General features: G+C 39.4%; 1 protein-coding gene across 1 annotated transcript in view; it reads right to left on the bottom strand.

Annotated features, from left to right (window-relative positions):
• Positions 1–13811, bottom strand: part of Sdhaf3 (succinate dehydrogenase complex assembly factor 3) — a 50885-nt gene that overhangs the window by 2383 nt on the left and 34691 nt on the right. The gene's annotated exons all lie outside the window — the stretch shown is intronic.

Below are 13811 nucleotides of genomic sequence, written 5' to 3'. Positions count from 1 at the left end.
TAATGGAAATGAAAGGTTTGAGAATTTAAACAAGAACTACAGAAGTAGGCTTTACCAACAGAATACAAGAGATGGAAGAAAAAAATCTCAGACACAGAAGATACAATAGAAGAAATAAATACATTGGTCAAAAATTGTTAAGTCTAAAAAGTTCCTGAAACAAAACATCCAGAAAATCTGGGACACTATGAAAAGACCAAACCTTAAAATAATGAAACTAGAAGAAGAATCCCAGTCAAAGACCCAGAAAATATTTTTAATAAAATCATAAAAGATTGCTACATTCCACAGAACTATACAGTGAAAGTACAGCTGGCGAAATCTCTAGGCTCACCTACAGGAATCATGAGGATTCCAGTGGAGGAAACCCGACTTCCAGAGCTTTGGAGACACCTTCCTTTTAAAAAGTCGCTGTCATTTCTGTAAAACCCTTGTGAAGCCAAGGTTGTCCAGTCTCTTCGTACCTATTCAATATAGTACTTGAAGTCTTAGCTGAAGCAATAAGGGAATTGAAGGACATCAAGGGGATACAAATGGGAAAGGAAGAAGTCACAGTATCTTTACTTGCAGATGATATGATAGTAAACGTAAGTGATAAAAAAAACTACTGGGAAACCCTACAGCTGATAAACACCTTCAGCAAAGTAGATGGATACAAAATTAACACACAAAAATTAGTATTCCTCCTATATTCAAATGACAAATGGGCTGAGAAAGAAATCAGGGAAACAACACCTTTCATGACAGCCTCAAATAATATAAAATATCTTGTGATAACTCTAATCAAGCAAGTGAAAGATTTGTATCATAAAAAACTATTGAAGAAAGAAATTGAAGATATCAGGAAATGGAAAACTCTCCCATACACATGCATCAGTAACATTAATATAGTAAAAATGGCCATTCTGCCAAAAGCAATCTACAGATTCAGTGCAATCCCCAACAAACTTCCAACACAATTCTTTAAGATCTTAAAAAGGTAATTTTCAGCTTCAGATGAAAACACAAATGACCCAAGATAGCTAAAACAATCCTGAATAACAAAAGAAGAGTGGGAAGTAACACTATCCTCGATTTCAATTTGTACTACAGAGCTATAGAAATAAAAACAGCATGACATCAGCACAAAAACAGACATATTGATCAATGGTCAATATGAATATCTAGACAGAAACTCACACACCAATGGACACTGGTTTTTTATAAAGATGACAGAAATATGCACTGGAAAAAATAAAGCATCTTCAACAAATGGTACTGGTCAAATTGGCTATCAGTAGTTAGAAGAATGCAAAAAGATCCATATCTATCAGCATGCACAAAACTCAACTCCAAATGGATCAAAGCCCTCAACATAAAACCAGATATACTGAACCTAACAGAAGACAAAGTGGGGGAATAGCCTTGAATGCAGTGAAACAAGAAAAGACACTATTAATGCAGGCAACAAGACCAACAATTAATAAAAAGGAACTCATAAAACTAAAAAGTTTCTGTAAGGCTAAGGAAACGATTACTCAAAGTGGCACCCTATAGAATGGGAAAAAATTTTTGCCAACTCCACATCCAATAGAGGACGAATATCCAAATTATATAAAAAAAAGTTTAGGAGACTAGGTATCAAAAAATATAATCAAAAAATGGGATAGAGTTCTAAACAGAGAATTCTCAATAGACGAAACTCAAATGGCTAACACTTAAATGTTCATCATCTGATGATGGAAGTTACAAAATAATCCCACACTAATTCAGAATTATGTAAAGTGCTATTTATTTAGGGGCGACTCAGAGATCACTGTCCTAGATCACAGTTCTCTTCAAGAATGGGGAACAGGAACTGAATCTAACAGCTGGAAGCAAGAACCAGAAGCAAGACAGTGAGTGCGTGCTTTACAGCTGCACTTATAGCATAAAAGACTATGCCCAAGTGGGCTTGTATCTTAAAGGCTATTGGCTGAAGGAGCTCCCACAGCACCTCCCCCTTTTATTTAAATAAGAAAGTTGCAAACCCAATACAAAATTATGTACACTAGGAACAGATATCAAGTATAAAGTTAGAATTACAACCAGTATAAACAATATTAAGCAAGGAACATATCCTTTCTTTTTTGTTGTTGTTGTCTTTTGGGTGTTTTTTTTTTTTTTTTTTGTTCTTGCTTTTGTGTGTGTGTGTGTGTGTGTGTGTGTGTGTGTGTGTGTGTGTGTTTGAGACAGGGTTTTTCTGTAGCTTTGGAGCCTGTCCTGGAACTAGTTCTTGTAGACCAGGCTGACGTCAAACTAATAGAGATCTGCCTGCCTCTGCCTCCTGAGTGCTGGGATTAAAGGTGTGCGCCACCACCACCTGGCTATATCCTAATGTTTTAATAAATATTCTATCCTAAGGAGTCTAAGTCTTATATTGGAAATGGCTTGGCTAGATCTAAGAAGACAGTAACTAATTAGATTAGTCTTCAACCCCATCAAAGGCCTGAGAAGGGATATGATATTACTTGACTAGGCAGGAGGTGCAATCAAGCAGCTTTCCAAAATGTGCAGTAGATGACAGAGACAACTGACTGCCTGAGCAATCACCCAAAGTCTCATTTGTAATGTTGAAGCAATCACCTTTGGCTAAGGCCCAGTATAATTGACAGACCATTTTCAGAGGCAGGAAAATTTTCAGAACCATCTTACCCTAACTTGGCAAGATCTGGCAGTCTTTTTTCTTGTATCCTGCTTGTCCAGTCCTGACATCGTGCACTTTGTCAGTGATCAAGGCATGGGCAGTTCCTTGCCCAAAAGCCAGTTGTACCAAGAAAAAAAGAAAACCCCAAGTGGAGTGTCTTTGATGCTCAACATTCTCTCAGGAATAGATGAGTACTGCCAGAATCAATAGTGTTTTGCATCAACAGAACCCTAAGTTATTTAAATGCCATATTCTACAGATCTTTGAAGTGGCTGAAGGTTACCTATCTATGCAGAATACAATTTCTATATATCTAAAGAGTCTAATTAGTCTGACTAAAAGTATTACAAACATGAATTGACTTTTAATACTTAATACCTAAATAACTTATAGATTAAAACTTCATATCAGAATATTAAACAATGTTTAAACAACTGTGCAGTAAAGGAGGACAATGACTTCAAAATGTAAACAATGTATAAATATCTTGATCAGAGGTAGAAATATATAATGCAATATGATAATACCCTAAAATTGCATCAATATACAAAATGTCTTAACTAGAGGTAGAAGCATGCATGCATACAATATGATAAAATACATAGGTGTGCAAATATTGTAAACAGAAATAGGAACATATTCAATATAACAAATATAATTTGAACTTGTATCAATATACAAAGATCTATACCAATGTAAATTATCCATAAATAATAGCTCTCCACAAACTAACAGCAAGGCCCCAATTGAGGACAGCACCCACACAACTGACTGGAGAAGTTGAACTAATGCCTACATAGTGCCTTCAGCCCCATGTTCTACTGTCTTTGACAAGGAAAGGTACTCTGCAGGCTACCTAAAGAGAAACTTAAACACAAATTCAGCCACGAAATTTTGATCTATAATCTGTCCTGCCTGTAAAATATATTAAGACAATGGTGGTACAAACCTTTTGGAAGGGGCCAAGCAATGTCTGATTTGATTTAAGGCCCACTCCATGAGATGGAACCCATAACTGACACTCCTTGGGTGACCAAGAACCAGACACTAGATAGCTCAGAGATCCGGGGTAAGTGCAAATACTACTAGTCCAAAACAAAACAAAAGAATAAAATGACTGCTACTGATATTCTGCTACCCTCAGGACAGTGACTTACTCAGCCATTTAGCCATTGTCGGAGAGGACTCCTCCTCCCACAGATACAAAGACCTCCAGCCAGACAGCACACAAAGATTCCCTCAGAATGCACACCTCAAACGGAAATGTCTCTACCAAATCCTTCCTCTCAGAGCTCAGGGTGCCTGTGGAAGAGGAGGCAGGAGAGGGGACAGAGGACACCAGGTGAACAAGGCCCTCTAAAACAACTGAGCGAAGCTCACATGAACTCACAGAGACTGAAACAGCAATCATACAGTCTACACAGGTCCACACCAGGTCCTCTGTAGACATACTGTAGCTTTCAGCTTAGTGCTTTCATGGGACTCCTGAACATGTAAACGGTGGACCTCTGATCCATGTGCCTTCTCTTGGAGCTCTTTTATTGTTCTCATTGCTTGGTTTGTCTAACATCAAAATGATGGTTTTTGTTTTATCTTATTATACTTTATTTTATTTTGCTATCTCTTAGAAGCTTTTTCATGAGAGACAGAAAAGAGTGGTGTAGGAGGTCCTTTGGGCCTGGTGATAGAGCAGAACTTAGGTAGGTGGGGAGACAGAACTAAATTCTGGGAGAAAGAAAGCAAAGTGAGAGAACCGCCATGGAGCCGCCAGAATCAGACATGCTGAATCTTTCCCAGTAAGCCACGACCTCATGGTAATATATAGATTAATAAAAATGGGTTAAATTAAGATGTAAGAATTAGCCAATAAGAAACTAGAGCTAATGGGTCAAGCAGTGTTTTAATGAATACAATTTCTGTGTGGTTATTTTGGGTGTAAGCTAGCCAGTCAGCACAGACGAAAAGGAGGCCCTCTCCATCAACAGATCTGGACGGGCGAGGAGGTGTGGAGGAACTGGGAGGAGTGGAGAGGGGAAACTGTATTCAGATTATGTTATATGAGAAAAGAATCTATGTTCAATAAAATTGGGAGGGAGATAAAGACCAATGTCATATGTGATGTCAGGGTGATGGGTTGAGGAGCAATACAAAGGAAAACAGCAGAGTAACAGTGATCTAATTGGGGAAATGGGAAAAGTGCATGTTGTGTTAGGGTCACTACATCCATGATGAAACACCAGGACCAAAGAAACTTGGGGAGGAAAGGGTTTATAGGGTTTATGCTTCCATATCACTGTTCATCAGTGAAGGAAGTCAGGCCAGAAATACCAGCAAAGCTGGATCACGGAAGGCTGCTGCTTACTAGCCATGCTCCCCATGGCTTGCTCAGCCTGTTTTCTTACAGAACCCAGGACCACAAGCCCAGGGATGACACCACCCACAATGGGCTAAGACCTCCCCCATCAATCACTAATTGAAAAGACTCCCTACAGGCTTGCCTGCAGCTCTATCTTGTGGAGGCATTTTTTAAACTGAGGTTCTTGCCTCTCAGATGACTTGAGCCTGTGTCGAGTTGACATAAAACTATCCTGCACAGGGGAAATATAGAAAAGGAGGGAAGAGGGTAAAATAACAGTGAGGATGTCTGAAAAAGTCATAAGGACTTTTTCAAGAAGTCCTACTGATTTACTTTTTTAAAAATCCTATAATATACATAGGCTGTGTATAAATAACACATATATGAAATTCTTTCATCTGGGCTAAGATTCCATCCAAGAGTAAAAACCCATCCAATAAAAACCTCAACACCAGGCATGAGAAGTACTCTTTTGAGTTGTCAGAATTATCCAAAAGATTCCCAATACACTATAGGCTATTGCTACTGCCCTTGGTTGTCCCCCTATTTGCTGAAGGCATCATGAACTGCAGATGTAGGGGTGCAGAGGCCTTTGAGCCGGACAGTTCCTGAAAGGCTCCTAAGTACTTACAGTTCCCAATAGGGAAACAGCTAACAGTCCTACTGAGCTATGATGCCTATGAAGTACAACAAGCATTATCTGACACAATAACCCTATGGGGGCAGTGGTGGCATGCTTATGTTGGTGGTAACCAGCAGCTCTCTCATTGGACTTCAGACCCACTCAACAAGAAGGATATTGTGCCTGGTACTAGAGACCTAGGCAACTATCCAGGGTTAGTAAGGTCATGGACCTTGGAAGAGAACCTACAATCACCACTTTACTAAGCCAACATAATCCCTAACTACAGTCTAAGTAATTGTCATTATACCCACAGATAAGTGTAGTTCTCACCCCTCTGCAAAAGATGGAGACCGCTACAGAAAACCACAGCTAATCAAGATGCAAGGCTGTGGTGCCACTACTATGAAATAACTCCTACAACTAAGGCTCAAGGAATGTTCCAGGGTGGAATGATGGTAAAAGCCAGAGAAGATTAGAGAGCTTGCTGTGGGATTGTATCTCCTAGCAATGTCAGAAGTCTCATCAACACAGCTGCTTAGCATGAGCTCAAGGACAAAACAGCCATGCTAAACTGGATCGGGGAAAACCCAAGAGGCCTCAACCCTACATAAAGAACCAGGGACAACTTAGAAATGCTGAGAGCAGGAGAAATAGTTTTTCTCAGGAAGAGCATACTAATTGGTTATCCAATACCAAATGGTCATCCCTGAATACATACACACAAATAATATTATACAGACTTAGCAGATTGTATTTATATATTTAGGAACATATGTTTATACGCATATGTAATTAATGAAAAAAGTTATGAATTTGAAAGTGAGTAAAGAGGGGCATGGAGGAGGTTTTGAAGGTAGGAAAGAGAAGGTGGGATGATGTAATTATAATCTCAATAATTTTTTAAATCTAATTTTGTTCTAAAGCAAAAACTGCTTATTGTTTATGAAAGTATAAAATTAAAAGTACATAAGAAAATTGTAATCTTTAGAAGAAGATTCATAGAATATAAATATAAATTTTAAGTATGCACAAGATACTACAAATGTGGTGAAGAGTTGAAGGGAATTATTTCCAAGTTTTTAAACACTGAGCATTGATATAAAAACATTGGTGAAAAACTGAAGTCTGGCTTATGTTCAACGTTTCTCAGGGGCATCCATGAGTTAATGTTACTTTGTGTACTCATCTTTCAAGTCCTTCAATTATGCCTCCTCTTAAATGAGTGATAGTAAATGATTTCACACTAACGTGTGATCATATTTACTCAAGTGTCTTAAACCTTTTGATATTTGATAACTTCTAACAACAGCTACGGCCAGTCCTTTTTGGCCTCAAACTTTAAGAGTTTCTAGATTGGCCCTGGAATATTTCAAAAGAATCAATTTCTTCTTATAAACAGCAGTTATATGAAATTCCTAGACATCTGATAGTACCAGGATAAGGCTATCAATAAGGTTATCAATAATAGTTCTGGGTATAACCTTAAAATACTGTGTCACAGAAAATACATTCAAGTTCAAACAAATACAGCTAATCAAAATATGGGAGATATATGTGTGTGTGTGTGTGTGTGTGTGTGTGTGTGCGCGCGCGTGCGCACACACACACACACACACAGTTTCCTGATGAGTCCATGTAGTGTTGCTTGTATGTATGTGATTTCAGGATTGTAGTAGTTTGAATATTATCAAACCCAGGTTGCTGGTTAGTTTTAGTTTTGCTTTGTTTGGGGTAATATATTTAGGTGATATAAAGTGCTTAAAGGGAGGTAGGACTCCTCACAACAGAACCTGAAGCTAGACGAGTGGCACAAACCTGTATTCCTAGCATTTGGAAAGTAGGGGCAGGAAGAACAAGGATTCAGTGTCAACCTTTGATACAAACAAGTTTAAGAACATTCAGGACTATGGGAAATCAAAAACCAAAGAATCCAATTCCTTGGCTGAGTGTGTGGTAGCACATGCCTGTAGTACCTGCACTTGGGAGATGGAGGCAGGATGAAAGTTTGAGGTTAATCTGCACTACATCAGACGCAGTTCCAAAAAACAAAAGGATGGTTAGAGAGACGGCTGAGCAGGCTGAGCAGTTACGGTCCTGGCTGCTGTTTAAAACACGCACTACTCTGTTGAACTGGGCCTTTGGATTTGGCTACAAAAGTACTCTTACGTGCTAGGCTACAGGACGTAGGTTTTTTTTTTTTTATTGTGTGTGTGCAGTACATGAGACCCAAACACTTATTGTAACCTATAGTTTTAACTATAGGCACAATGAGCCACAGATCTCCAGCACGTAGCCACATTGTTTCGCCTTACCCCCATCCCAACAACTGCCACTCTAGGCTCCAGTTTTAGGAATCTGACTATTTTAGACACCTGTGTAAAGGCTCGGGCAGTGCACCACCCGTGCCTAGTCTTTCTCATGTAGCACACTTCCTCCAGGGTCATCTATGTTGCTACTGATAGCAATCCTTCTTTGGGAGGCTAAATACTGTGAGTCTAAGCATCTTCTTACCTCTTCATCGGAAGAATTCTACCACACCTCAGGCATTCTGAATAGTCTGCAGTGGACACAGAAGTGCCAATATCTTCAAGACTTTACTAGCAACTCTGAACAAATGTCCATAACTGAGATTTCTGGATAGTACAGTATTTTGCTATTAGTTTGGGGCACCACTACACGGTTTGTCACAGTGGCTATACTTTGCCTTCGGAATATTTCATGTGCAAATAAATATTCTAATTGCTTCACATCCTCACCACTATTTTCTGTGTCTTGCTAATAAATCCCATCCTTACAGGTGTGCCATGAGATTTCACTGTGCTGGGCTCACATGTCCTTAGGGTCCTGATGTTGAGCCTCTTTTCTCTCCCTGGTTCTGTACATCTTCCCTACAGAAATGTCTACTCAAGAGTCTGCTCTATTTTTTAAATTGGGTTATTTGGCTTTCAGTTACTGATTTGTAGGGCTTCCTTACACACTTTGAACATAAATCCTTCATGAGAGGAATGGTTTCCTTGTTTTCTTCAATTCCTTAGGCAGTCTTACCATTTTATGACTATTTTCTTTGCTGTTCAGAAGGAAGCTTTTGGTTTTATATTGTCCCACTTGCCCAGTTTCAGATTTATAGTCTGTATTTTTAGTGTTGTAGCTAAACGTTCTCACTACCTCTACTTCCAGAAGTCTTACACTAACTACCCGGTCTACTGCAGTGCCTGGTCTAGCTGACAAGCCTTTAACCAATTCTGAGTTGATAATTTTTGGATGGTGTAAGATTCCCAGTTTCATTCTTTCCTCTGTAGATCTCCGGCTTGTCAACACCCGCTGCTGAAGACTGCCCTCTCTCCACTGGGCATTCTTACTGCCTCTGACAGACACACGGGGGTTTCCTTCTGGACTCTGCTCTGTTCTGCTGCTCTGTCTTTATGCAGTATCAACAATTTTGATTATTGTATCTTTATAATGTAATTTGAAATCTGAAACTGTTTTGTGTCTGGCTTTGCTCACTCTCAGAATTGGTTTTGACTACTCAGGACATATGAGTTTTATGATTATGTTTCTTTGTCTTTAAAAAAAGTCATTTATACTTCTCACACCTTTTAGATTTATTTATATAGAAATACTTTGCCTGTATGTGTACTTCATGTATGCCTAGCACTGTCAGAGGTCAGAAGAAAGTATATCAGACCCCTTAAAACTAGAGTTACAAATGGTTGTGAGCCACTATTCAGCACTTGGAACTGAGCCTGGGTCCTCTACAAGAGCACACAGTGCTCCTAACCACTTAGCCACATCTCCAGCCCCATCACTGGAGTTTTTAGAGGAATTAGTGTGTAGCTTTGGGTATTAAGATATTTTTAACTATATTAATTTTTCTAGTCTATGAACCTTTCTATTTATTTTTGCTTTTAATTTTTTCAGCTTGCTTTTTTCATATTCTTAGTTTATAAAGTATTTTCACTGTTTGCTGCTGCTGTAAATGGGTTCAATTTCAAATACCTATTAGTGCACAGAAATGTCTGATTTTTATATGTTCATTCTGTATTCTATGACTTTGCTAAATTTGTTGATTAGCTCTAATAGTTATCTGGTAGGTGTTGAAGGTTTTTTTTACAGTCAAAGAACTTTATAGTTAGAACCGCACAATATATACTTTCATTTGTAAAGTTTATTTTACTAAGCAAAATAATTTTATTTCATCCATATTGTTGTATGCATCAATAGTTATTTTTATTATCAAGTAGTGTATGAAGGTATGTTATTATACTCACAAATTGGCAGCTTAATGTTTAACTTGTCTCAAGCTATTACCAATAGTCACTGTAAATTTTTTTTAAAAAAATCATGTAATCCATAAATCAAAATAATGTTCCTTCTTCCATTCTGATTTGATTGTACTTTTCTCTCTCAATTGTTCTGTCCAGGTCTCTCAGTTTTTAAATAAAGCAGTGAGAATGTGATCCTGTTCTGAGGGGAAGTGCTCGGTTTTGGCATTGAGATGTACTCCTTGTCTAACACATGGCCTAACTGATTAAAGCAGACCGCAGCTTTAAACAACTGAGATGAGAACCACAGTCTCACACTGATTCCTCCAATAACAACGCAAGGACGGGAACAGGCTGGACTGCACACCAGGAACAGCGCCATCAGGACTCACAAGCTCACGCCCTTCCTACTCCTCACTTTCAAGGTCCTGAAGAGACAAGAGCAGGCGAGAAGAGAGTGCTAGAGAACACAGGGTCCATAAGAAGTTCCTCTACTTCACGTAGTCTAATCTGCAGTGTTTATACCATTAGTCATAATAGCATAAGAATAGTTTAAGTACTACAGAATATACTTCATTAGTAGTCATACAAATTATTAACATTCTCTAAAGCAACATGCTAGGAAACATGCTTCCCACATCTTCCCTCGCGATGAGTAGTCTACACTGTCCTCCTTTACAATTAGAAAGAAAGTTCTTTCTGTAAAATATAAAATTCTCTTAGGGAGCAATTAAACTACTTTGATCATATGTTTCTTTTCAAATCAATTATGGACAGATATTTAAAAGAATAATAATTTACACATCACAAGATAAAATATTTTCAAATTGCCAAGAGGTTTACATCTTAAAATACATTTTTGAAAATGTATTTTAAAATACAGTGGGATTTTTCAGGCTTCCAAACACTGAAAGCCTCTCTCTAGTATGGGAATTAGCATCATACTTGGAAGTTTAGATAGATTCCACCTTACTGCCTGTCCTTCGAATGTCTGCAGACCTGAACACAGTGTCACATAGGAAAGATGTGGTGGTCAAAGGGGAAAGAGAAGAGAGGAAAAGTGTCAGAGAGGGGATAAGATCAGCTTATTCTAAGGCTTAAGATTTAGCAAATCTCTCCGCCTTCAATAAGGGAAAATAAAAGCCATATTGAACATAAGCCCTACCCTTAGTGACGGTTCACTTAGGTGATTTCAATGTTGTGCAAAGACCACAGATATATTCACACACACTAAGGGATCAACATCACTAAGTAACATAATCTTATTGGGCCACTGTCACGTGTATAGTTCTCAATTAAAATGTCATCATGCAGTACATAATTATACTCAATTTTTTTCATTTTATTACACATATACATATCCATTTGCATCCTATATTATATATGAAAATATTTGTTCAAATCCTTTTTTTTTAGACAGGGTCTCACTATGTATCTCACTATATAGACAAGGGTAGCCTAGAACTCACAGAGATCTCCTTGCCTCTGCCTCCTGAGTGCTTGAATTAAAGGCCACAATGCCTGGCCTCTCATATACTTAGCACAATTAATAGTTCCCTAATAAAACCTAAGCAAAAGAAATTTACTGTTTTAAATATTCCTTCTTCTGAGTTAGACCAAATGTGAGGTGAAGTCTCACATACTAAACATTTGGATCTTTTCCTCAGGAAACAAATTCTGGTGAGGGTACAGATCACCTAGAATGTACCAGGCCCAGGGAGAGAGCAAAGAAAGGAGAAAAGGATAAAAAAGAAGGGAGGAGGGAGAAAGAAAGGGAAAGATGGGAGGGAGGGAGGGAGGGAGGGAGGGAGGGAGGGAGGGAGGGAGGGAGGGAGGGAACATGAACTAAAATCCCAGAAAGCAGCAGCACAGTGCTTTGTCAAAGGCAGGTTGAAGAGCACACTGGTGACAGGAGGCAAGCTGGAAGGCAGCAGATCCAAAGCCATGTGATCTTGGCCCACTAACAGTCACTGAGTGTCTGCCCCAACGCCATTACAACCGGAGTATATTAAGATGATGTCAGCAGCTGACCACAGCAGAAAATTCTCCACTGTGCTGCAGCCCCGCTGTCTGACCTGTCAATGTTTTTCCAGTCTTTTGACGTCTTATTTTCTTTTTTCTGTGTTCTAGGTTGCTTTTCTGTGTGATAAAACACTGACCAGACTCAGAATGTCCATATCTAAAAGGAACAAAGACAACACCCCCCTTCCTCTAAAGTAGTGGTTCTCAACCATCCTAAAGCAGTGACTCTTTAATACAGTTCCTCATGTTGTGGTGACCCCACCCACAAAATTATTTTCATTGCTATTTCCTAACTATAACTTTGCTACTGTGATGAATTGTAATGTAAATATCTGTGATTTCCCACGGTGTTCAGCACCCCTATGAAAGGGTCATTTGGCCCCCGGTTGAGAACTTCTCTAAAGGCTCAGAACCCACTGCAGAATAGGAGGTAGATAGAGTGTAAGAGCCAATGAGGTGACTGACTACATGGAAATGTTGTCTTCAGGGCACAGCTGGGCAGCTGCACCTACTAACTCAGAGCGGCTGTGAGGCTGACACAGATGTGTGCAAGCCTAACCAGATGAAAGCCCAGCACGGAGAGGGGAGTGGAAACCGAGTTCTATGTTAGCGGGGGGGGGGGGGGGGGGAAGTGGGGGGGACTACTGACAATTCTTAACTGCTGCAAGAAACGGGGTCAGCATTCTCTGAAAATTTGCCCAGAAGTGGATCGTGCTCCACACATCCAAGAAGATTTGAGCAGCATAAACTTTACTGGACTTGGAGAGGGAGGACACAAAGTTGGGTAGGAAGGAAAGTGGGGATGAATCCAGGAAGATTTGGGGAGGGAGAGTGAATATGATCAAAACGTACAAAATTTCCAAGAATAAAAAACCAGTCTGAGCAAAAGCAGCTTAGGGAAGGAAAGGGTTTCTTTCATCTTACCGCCCAAGTCATAATGCACCATCAAAGAAGTCAGGGCAGGAACAAAAGTAGAAGCATGGAGTCATGTGGCTCGTGGTTTAATCCCTGGCTCACGATCAGCCAAGGCCCACCTGTATGCTGCTGGCTGAAAGGGACTGGGCCTTCCCACGCCATCACTAAGACCACCAGTTCACAGGCAAGGCCACAGGCCAGTCCCTCAAATGAGCTCTTCTCTTCCCAGGTGACTCTAATTTGTATAAAGCTGACAATAAAGCCAGAACATTCTTTTACTATAAAAACTTCATGAAATTAATATGCTAGAAATTTGGGGTGACCTAAACTTCTGTCCTTGGACCATGGCCAACTCATATTTGACTTCAGAAAAGTCTATCTATCTCTTAGTCTCTTTGAGGCAAGAGCTGTGGGGTTTTTGTTTTAGTCTATCATTTGTTTGAGGGTTTTTTGCTTTGGGGATTTTTGTTTGTTTGTTTTGCTTCTTTTATTTGTTTGTTTGAGACAGGGTCTCTCTGTACAGCCCTGGCTTAAACTCAGATCTGCCTGTCTCTGCTTCCTGAGTGCCACCAAAACTAGCTTTTTGTGTTTTTACAGCATCAAAAGAGGAGGAAAGGAGGGAGGGAGATGAAAGGAAACAAAAAGGAAGGCTTACAGCAGCAGAAACTAATGTGTTAATCTACAGCAAATTACACTTTTCTGCTTTAAAAAAGTCCTATTTAGGCAGGAAAAGAGGGCAGAAAATGAGATAGAGGGTCTGCTATAAACTCTTACAAAATTAGTATATAAGAAAATCCAGTTGGTGAAAAGCAACCATCTCCCCACCTTATAGGTGGCTAGAACAGGCTGGAGGCACTGCACAGAGGCACTCCAGAGTCTAAATATGCCCGTGACTCATTATATAATAACACAAAATACACATCCCTGCATGAGTGAGGATTTAAGATGCTTATTGGTTATAGGAAA

This window comes from Arvicola amphibius, chromosome 2, assembly GCF_903992535.2.
Source record: "Arvicola amphibius chromosome 2, mArvAmp1.2, whole genome shotgun sequence".
Classification (NCBI taxonomy): domain Eukaryota; kingdom Metazoa; phylum Chordata; class Mammalia; order Rodentia; family Cricetidae; genus Arvicola; species Arvicola amphibius.
The sequence above is the reverse complement of the archived record's forward strand: the minus strand, read 5'-3'. Positions and strand labels throughout refer to the sequence as shown.